Here is a 9,702-nt window from a genome sequence, read left to right as displayed (position 1 = left end):
TCAGTCCAGGAGGGTAATTGGGAATGGAGAATGGAGAATGGTGGAGAGTGGGGGTGAGATCTGGCGTTAGATCAAATGGAATCTGCAATTACAATTGTTTATGGCAAATGGGATTTTGCTTTAAAAGTAAGAAGAGTTTGTCATCAGGGTATTGTATTCAGGATGGGTGACCTGGTCAGTCATTGGGAGCTGAGCTTCACTGGATCATCAGCAGATTGACTCTTAGGACAGTTGTAAATATACATAACATTCAGTTAATAGCACAGAGATGTAAAGAGAAAGGATATCCTTGGGCCACCTGTTCCATCGAGATTACAGTAATCTCTCGACCCGAGTAAAAGCATTTCACCAGAGAGTCAGGAATTCTGATTTTTTTTTTGTTTTTTGTTACTTATTAAGAATTTCCAGTCAGGACTTCTGCATAGCTGATGATAATTCAGTCACCAGCCCTACAGAGCAGTGGTAAATCAACAACTCTGAAGCAAGCTCTGCCTAATTTTCTTCTTTGTCATGGAAGAGACATTTGGGCAAGTGGGAAAATAAGTTGTGGCCTCACCATTTTCCTTGCTATGCTGCACTCCAAGATGGGCTTCACCCCTATTGACTCATTGGGAATCCACAGCTAAGTGAATATATAAGCATGTTGTGAAAAGCAAATGTACAATTCTCAAAAAGAGAGAAACTTATGCACCTAAAGGAATCAGCTTCATGGTTTAAATGAGCACATGGATCTGTAAAGCACCATTTGTATTGTCCAAGCTTCTGGTCACACAATCTACCATCACAAAGGTAGCTTAACCCACTTCTATAACACTGCCTACCTCTGTCACTGGCTCTGCTCAACTGTTTCTATAACTCTCAACCATACTTTCATTACCTCCTCTGCTTTCCTGACCAGTGTTACATCCTCCGTAAACATAAACTCATTGAAATTTAGTTGTCCATATCCCAACCCACACCAAGACCCAATCAACTATCACTCCTGTGTGCCCTGACCTGAGAGTTGCAGAGAATTGTGATTACAGCCCAGTCCATCACGACGACCAGCCTCCTGTTCATTGACTCTGTCTGCACTTCCCGTTGCCTCGGGAAAGCAGCCAACATAACCAAAGACCCCTCCCACCCCAGTCATTCTCCTTCCATCAGGCAGAAGATACAAAAGTTTGAAAACACGCACTGCCAGTTTCAAGGACAGCTTCTATCCCACTGTTACAGACTCTTAAATAGACCTCTTGTACGATAAAGATGATCTCTTGACCTCACAGTCTACCTCGTCATGGCCCTTGCACCTTATTGTCTACCTGCACTGCACTTCCTCTGTAACTGTAACACTATATTCTGCATTCGGCTATTGCTTTTCTCTTGCACTACCTCGATGTACTGATGTTTTGGAATGGTCTGTATGAATGTCATGCAAAGCAAAGCTTTTCACTGTATCTCAGTACATGTGACAACAATAACCCAATTATCAATTACACCAGTTTCCAGTTCAACAACACATCAATTTCAAAGTTCTCAGCCTTGTTTCAAAACCCTCTGTATCCTCAGCACCTGCCCAATTCCTCCCTCAACTCCACACCTTATCCCTTTAAATTCATCCATTTCACCAATTCTGGTCTCTCGATCATCCCCAATGCTAATTGTTCTAGCATTGGTGGCCCTAGAATTGACTGCCTGAGCCATAACCCCTGGAGTTCACTCTATTTGCCTCTCTTCCTTTCTCTCTGCATTAAAACTGCCCTCAAAAGCTACCTCTTTGGACATCTGCCCTCCTGTCTCCTCCTGTGGCCTTGCGTGAAATATTGATTGATGTTGCACTTTGGGACATTGCTGTCTATAAACAGCTGTGCCCAAACACATTTAACAGTTGTACAGGCATGCAACAAAAAGGGCTGAAAAAGGCCAGCAGCCCCTGTGAGTCTGAGCATTCCACTATGTTGTAACTAGGCTTCATGACCCCAAAATATTCCACCATCCACTAGCATTCATGTAATAACCTGGAAGAAGATGGAAACGACAGTGGCACAGGGGGTAGAGCCGCTGCCTCACAGCTCCAGCGACCCAGGTTCAATCCTGACCTCGGGTACTGACTGTGAGGAGTTTGCACGTTCTCCCTGTGACTCCGTGGGTTTCCCCTTGTGTGTTCATGTTTCCTCCCACATCCCAAAGACGTTAGGGGTGGTAGGTAAGTTGGCCGCTGTAAATTGTCCTCGTGTGTAGGTGAGGGGTAGAACCTCAGGGGAGTTGATGGGAATGTGGGGAGAATAAAAAATGCGAGTAGTGTGGATTTGGTGGCTTATGGTTAGCGTGGACTCTTTCCTCATTGCTTCTCTCTCTATGGCTCTAACATTAAAAAACATACCCAAGAGTCCACTCGAATTCTGGGAAATTCTACTCTGACCTTTGACAATCTAGAGCAAGCCATGATCGTGAGGTAAAGGGTCCAACATCACATCTATGCAATATCAGCATCATCCTGAGACTTGGCAGGGCGATTAACATCGTTGATGTACAGAGGGTTCTTGGGGTGCAAGTCCTTAGCTCCCTGAAAGTGGCTGCACATTGATAGGGTGGGAAAGAAGGCATGTGGCATGATTGCCTTTATTAGGCGAGGCATTGAGTTCAAGAGTCAGGAAGTTATGTTGCAGCTTTATAAAACTCTGGTTAGGCCACATCTGGAGTATTGCATTCAGTTCTGGTCACCCCATTATAGCAAGGATGTGGAGGCTTTGGAGAGGGTGCAGAAGAGGTTAGAGGGCAGGTGCTATAAGGAGAAGTTGGATTAGAGGGCAGGTGCTATAAGGAGAAGTTGGACAAAGTTGGGTTGTTTTCTCTGGAGCAGTGAAGACTGAGGGGAGACCAGACAGAAGTTTATAAAATTATGAGAGACATAGATAGAATAGACAGCCGGTATCTTTTTCCCAGGGTCGAAATGTCTAATATTAGAGGGCATGCATTTAAGGTGAGAGGGGGAAGGTTCAGAGGAGATGTACAGGGCAAGTTTTTTATCTGGAGAGTGGTGGGTGCCTGGAATGTGCTGCCAGGGTAGTAGTGGAGGCAGATATGGTAGAGGCTCTTAGATAGACACATGAATGTGCAGAGAATGGAGGGATATGGACCATGTGTAGACTAAAGTGCTTTGTGCAATTGGATATCATTACTTAATTAGTTCAGCACAACATCGTGGGCCAAAAGGCCTATTCTTGTGCTGTATTGTTCTATGTTCTATGTTCTACAACTTTGACAATATATCGTGAATGTGCACTCACTACACACCCTCGCAACTTATCGTAGGTATTGCTCGTTCCATACCAATTGCTTGGCAAAAGTGAGGCAGTGGCCATTTCCAATCTAATGATCTCCTTGCACGCAGCCAGTGCACAGAGACTCATCTACACTATTATGCCAACAGAAAGCCAAAAGATATACAGCACATCAAATATAAGAATAGCACAAGAGAGTAAGTTTTAACTGTGTCATTACATTACATTATTAATTTTATCGTCTTTAAAACACTGCATATTTCACTTTTAAGAACACTGTGCATAGTAATGAATAAACAGAGAAGGATCCAGTGTTAAAACAAGTATGTGATTAAATCCAGAGTGACTTGGACATGTACAGCAAGAGATTATATTAGAAAGTGGTTCACAATTTTGGTTATTTCAACTAAGCAGTTTGTGAAGTTAGAGACACAAGAGATGGCAGATGCTGGGATCTGGAGCAACAGACAATCTGCTGGAAGAACTCAGCGGGTCGAGCAGCATCTGTGGGAGGAAAGGAACTGTCGGAGTTTCGGGTTGAAACCCTACATTAGTATTCCTTGATCCGCTGAGTTCTTCCAGCAGATAGTTTGTGGAATTAAATATTATATCTCTTTATCATCCGACCTATTACAAGAAGCTGAGAGATCAGTACCTGCAGTTAGACAGCCACTGAAGACAGTCACACAAGATAAGGTCTTTATAAGATAAGGCAGCACAGTAGTGTAGCGGTTAGCGTAACGCTATTGCAGTGCCAGCGACCCGGGTTCAATTCCCACCGCTGTCTGTAAGGATTTTGTACGTTCTCCCCGTGTCTGCATGGGTTTCCTCAGTTTACTCCAGCTTCCTCCTATATTCCAAAGATGTACGGGTTAGGAGTTGTGGGCATGCTATGTTGGCGCCGGAAGCGTGGCGACACTTGCAGGCTGTCCCCAGCACACTCACAGTAACGCAAAAAGACGCATTTCACTGTGTGTTTCAATGTACATATGACTAATAAATAAATATCTTACCTTAACCAGCATAGTGTACTTGAAAAACAACAAAAGAAAATCCGCAGATGCTGGAAATATGATATTAGAAAAGAAAATGCTGGACGGAATCAGAAGGTCAGGCAACATCTGTGAAAAGAGAAAGAGAGTTTATGTTTCAGGTCAAAGATTCTTTGTCAGAACTGGTGGAACATTCTTCTGGAGCAATAAACTGTGTTTTAATCAAACTTACAAGGGGTAAACTGTTGGACTTTATATCGCCCCTCTCAGGAAGATTGGCGGAATGAGTAATTAACAAATGAAACTGTGCACAAGGCGATATCCATTTTGGTGTTTGAGTATTTAAATATATTAACCTCCCAATACAAACATTAGTATCACACACAGATATTACTGTTCCACTGGATCAGAAATTACTGAAAACATTTATGAAATTAGACCTTGCAATTCTCTTACTCTGTTCACAAATAAAAAATAAATAGATTTTCACAGCAAAAGTGAAACATGATTAATACTTCCATGGTGTAATCCAACAAGCAATGGATGAGTTATGTGGGTAGAAGTTAAGGCCTTCACACAGTTTGAAAAGGTCGGTGGAGGCTCAGATGCTATGGGAATAATGTATCTGCCCTGTTCCTCGTCACTAGTGCACTAACATGTCAATTGTGCCAAGTAATACAAAGAAGGCATGGTGAGAATATATTTATGGTTTATTCAAGGTTCTTGTCAGACTGCTCATAATGATACACACTTGATCAAATCTCTCATACAGCGATCCTACACTTATTTACATTATACTTCCCTATTTCTACTTCGAAAGAAAAGAGTGAAAGTAGTTTAACGACATTTACATACTTACCAGTTTAATTAGGTTTTGTATTCTTTTTGATCTCCATAACCATACTGATGCTATTCCTGTTCATCCTGAGGAATTAGAAAACTTGTTGATGCATCATCCATCTCTGGACTCATTGATGGGGATTGTCTTTGGTTCTGTGTCAACTCTTCTTCAGAAACTGTGGGATATCAGGAGCATATTTAAATTCACAATTTTCCTGGCTATCTGTTCTGGGATCAAGTGGTTTACATGAACCTTTCTGAATCTCTCCAACTCTTACAAGGTAACTTATCAGACCATGTTGTTCCACAGTTTCTCTGATATTCCAATCTCTAATCTACCTAGTGCTCTCAGGTCATGAGCTTCACCATGTGCTCTGAACCTCTTCTCTCATGGTATATGTCATGATGTTTGCTTTATTGCAACTGCCTTTCTTCTACATTCCCCTCCAAGTTTGTCTGAACCAGATGCATTCAAAACATTTGCATCGAGATTCCTGCTTGGAGTGTGTAGATCAGTGTGCAGATTTGCAAGTCAATACGTCATAAGACCTTATCTTGTGTGACTGTGTCTTCAGTGGCTCTTTAACTGCAGGTACTGATCTCTCAGCTTCTTGTAAGAGGTTGGATGATAAAGAGATGTGATGTTTGATTCCATTTAAGTTCACAAACTATCTGCTGGAAGAACTCAGTGGATCGAGGAATACTAATCCAGCGTTTCAGCCCAAAACATCGACAATTCCTTTCCTCCCACAGATGCTGCTTGACCCGCTAGGTTCTCTAGCAGATTGTTTGCAGCTCCAGATTCCAACATCTGTAATCTCTTGTGTCTCTAATTTCACAAACTGCTTAGTTGAAGTGACCAAAATTTTGAACCACTTTCTGATATAATCTCTGGCTGCCCATGTCCAAATCACTCTCAAATTTTTGTTTTAACACTGGATCCTTCTCTGTTAACTTTCCGTTCTCCTCTCCTCTTATAGGAATATCATCCTCTGCTGACTATAGGACCTATATTGCATTCTCTATGATTGTATCAGCATCTGACGAACAGATCCACAGTGGGAATTTGTTTGGATACTCAATATGCAATATGATAATCATACTGGGCCAGGAAGAGGGCTGATTGTTGTGTTCTTGAAGCCACGATGGTGGGAATTGCAGACCTGTCCAAAAAAGGCCAATAAGCTTTGGGGTGGGTAACGCATGCTGATAAGAATTTGTGGTATGTCTTACTCCCAAATAATTGCCAGTGCCTCCCTCTCTATCTGAGCTTAGTTCCTTTCATTTTCTGTTTGTGTCTATGACACAAAGGCTTCTTGTCACCATTGTCCATAATAAACCATGGAATGACCCCAGCTCCTCAACTTACGCCAGCACATCCCATCCTTAATGTGCAAGTGGTGTTGAAGTGAACCTGGAAAGACCCGACAAGTGAGACTTCTCTGGCAGGGAACTTTCATCATCTATCGTCCCTTTCCCCACCACCATGGTTCATCCTTGGACAGCAGTTGATGCAGCAGTGCTGATACCACTGGAAGATCTAGCAAAATGGCAGCATAGAATTGGACTACACCCAAGAAAGATCAAAGTTCAGTGATAGGCTAAGGTTTTTTTTAGCATTCGCAACAACCTCAGCCTTTTCCTTCACCAGAAAATTGGTGTCCACCTTCAGGACCAAATAAACTTCTTGATGAAAGTATTTTTACTCTTCTGGCTTTCAACCTTAGGCCAATGAAATCTCCCGAACACCTCTTCAAGTGTTCATAAGTTTTCCTCCTCTTCAACATTTTCAGTTAATGAATCATCATGTTTATAACCTTTGACACCTTGTCCATAGTGGCCTGAAATCTTCTGGGCAATGCCTTCATGCCCATTGTATGAATAGGTCTTGAATTTTAGATGGTCCTGGCTTTCTTAATCCGCTGTAGATTTTGCAAATGAATTTGATAACCAGGTGAAGACTAATTTTGATGACAGATCCAGCAGCCTAGGCAGAGGGTGTTGTTCATTGTCCATCGCTAGGCAGAAGATTAATTTATAATTACTGCCATGCTGGGCAGTCTTGGCAGCTTTGAGTGCTAAAACAATGGATGCCATTTATTCATTCTGTGCACTCTTATCCAACACAGTATATTGCTCATTTGAGTTTGTTCAACTTCTCCTCCAGCTGAGTGTATGGTACCAGTCTAAATCTGCAGTAAATTAGCTTGATGTTTGGCTTAATGCTTACATGGATTTTGTACCCCTTAATGCCAGTAATCAAATATTCATGTGTCTGTGTATTGTTCTGGAGGCTTACCTAAGTGTGATTGCAAAGTACTCTCTCCATATACGTTCTTTTAATCCACATTTAATTCTTTCAGCCATTTTGTTTCCAGTGAAACAGGAAATGGTAGAAATACTCGACATATCAAGCCTCATCTGTAGAGAGAGGAACAGAGGTAAAGTTTGAATCCTTTCAGCAGAAGTACCATGTTTGGTCAGCTTTGATGATTGGTGGCTTAACCTTTTCACCATTGTTAGAAACTACACAGCACATCTGACCCAGAGATTTCAGTGTTTCACAAGAATATGTCTTCCGATGCAGCTTGCTTTTACTGAATCTCAAAATGCAGGTGCCTCAGCCTATAATCAAGCAATCAATAGCTGTATCAATATTCATATCATACAGATGATCAACTTCAACTTTAATTTGGAAGTCGCTGCATTCTCCACATTGTCACCAATGACATATATATGGTTGAATCATCACTCTTTATTCTACCCATCAGCTTTAGTTTGTATAAGTCTCTCCTTTGAGGTTTTTTTTCCATTAATAGTGTTGTCCTTACGTTGGAAATCTACTCGGCTGATGTTATTTGGGCTTGTCATCCTGAGTCAAGCCTTACATGCTGAGCCTGTGTGTCCGTTATGCAGTTGGAGCATTACACAAAGATGCCACGGAAAGTGGTGGCATCGATGCCAGTGAGGACGACAGTATTGATCAGCTGGCAAAGTGGGCAGAGCAACGACAGATGGAATTGAATGCTGATAAGTGTGATGTACTTCGGGAGCTGTAATAAGGATTGAGCATACACCATGAATGGTAAGGCCCTGGGGTGCATTGAGAAACATAGAACATGGAACAGTACAGCACAGGAACAGCCCATGATGTCTGTGCCAAGCATGTTGCCAAATTAAACTAATCCCTTCTGTCTGTATATGATCCATATCCCTCCATTCCCTGCATATTCATGTGCCTGTCTAAAAGCCTCTTAAACATCTCTATCATATCTGCTTCCACCGCTACCCCTGGCAGTGCATTTTCTGCACCTCTCACTCTCTGTGTAAAAAACTTGGATCTCTTCCAAACTTTCCCCTTGAAGCTATGCTCTCTAGTATCTGACATTTCTACTCTTGGAAAAATATTCTGTCTCTCTACGCCTCTCATAATTTTATAAACCTCTATCAGGTCTCCCCTCAGCCTCTGATACTCCAGAGAAAACAACCCAAGTTTGTCCTACCTTATATCTGATGCCCTCTAATCCAAGTAACATCCTGATGAACAGAGGGACCTTGGTGTTCAAGTCCACAGATCTCTGAAGGTGGTAGCACAGGTAGATGAGATGGTTAAAAAGGACATGTGGTTCACTGGCCATATAGCTTCTTTAGTTCTTATATTCCATGCCCCAATTTCATCAGCCTGTGCATAGAAAAGAGCATGGAAGTTTTGGTACAACATTATAAAACATTGGTTAAGGCACAGCTAGAGTATTGTATACAGTTCTGGTCACCACACTAAAGAAAGGATGTGATATCATTGGAGAGGGTGCAAAGGAGATTCACCAGAATGTTGCCTGGGGTGGAGCATTTCAGTTATGAGGAGAGATTGGATAAGCTGTGTTTGTTTGCCTTGGAGCAGAGGAGGCTGAGAGGGGACCTGATATACAAAATTATGAGGGGCATGATAGGATGGATAACGAGAAACGTTTCCCCATAAGTGAGGTCTGAATCTAGAGAGCATAGGTTTAAGGTGAGGAGTAAGTCGAGGAGATTTGAGAGAAGAAGAAAATCACTGTGAGGGTGCCTGCAATCTGTAACGCACTGTCTCAGGAGGTGGCGGAGACATGTACTCTCACAACATTTAAACAAGTATCTGAACAAGCGCCAAGGTATGTAGCCTCCAAGGTGTAGAATTCTACAGACCAAGCACATTAGTATGGATGGGTACTTGATGCACATTGTGGATGAAGGGCCTGTTTCTGTGGCGTATGTCTCTATGATTCTATGACTCCATGCACTTAGCTGGCATACTTGTAACGAGTCATCTCCAATTTGTCAGGACTTTTTTCCCATCAGACTCACCTTTCATGCCACATTCACAAGTCTCAAAATAAGGAGCTCAGACTTTGCTGTTGACATTTGCCTATACATAACACAAACACAGATATTAGACACCTGCTAAAACATTTCAACATTTTTGACACCTATCTCCATTGACTTTCCATGTACATCAACTATTATTTCTTGTGCATCTGGTAATGTAGATTAAATGATTGTCTGCTAAACTGTATACAAACATGTCCCGCAGTGCTTGATTCAAGAAGGCGCCAATAATACTATCTTGT

This window comes from Pristis pectinata, chromosome 11 (assembly GCF_009764475.1).
Source record: "Pristis pectinata isolate sPriPec2 chromosome 11, sPriPec2.1.pri, whole genome shotgun sequence".
NCBI classification, from domain to species: Eukaryota; Metazoa; Chordata; class Chondrichthyes; order Rhinopristiformes; family Pristidae; genus Pristis; species Pristis pectinata.
Note: the sequence above shows the minus strand (reverse complement) of the source record.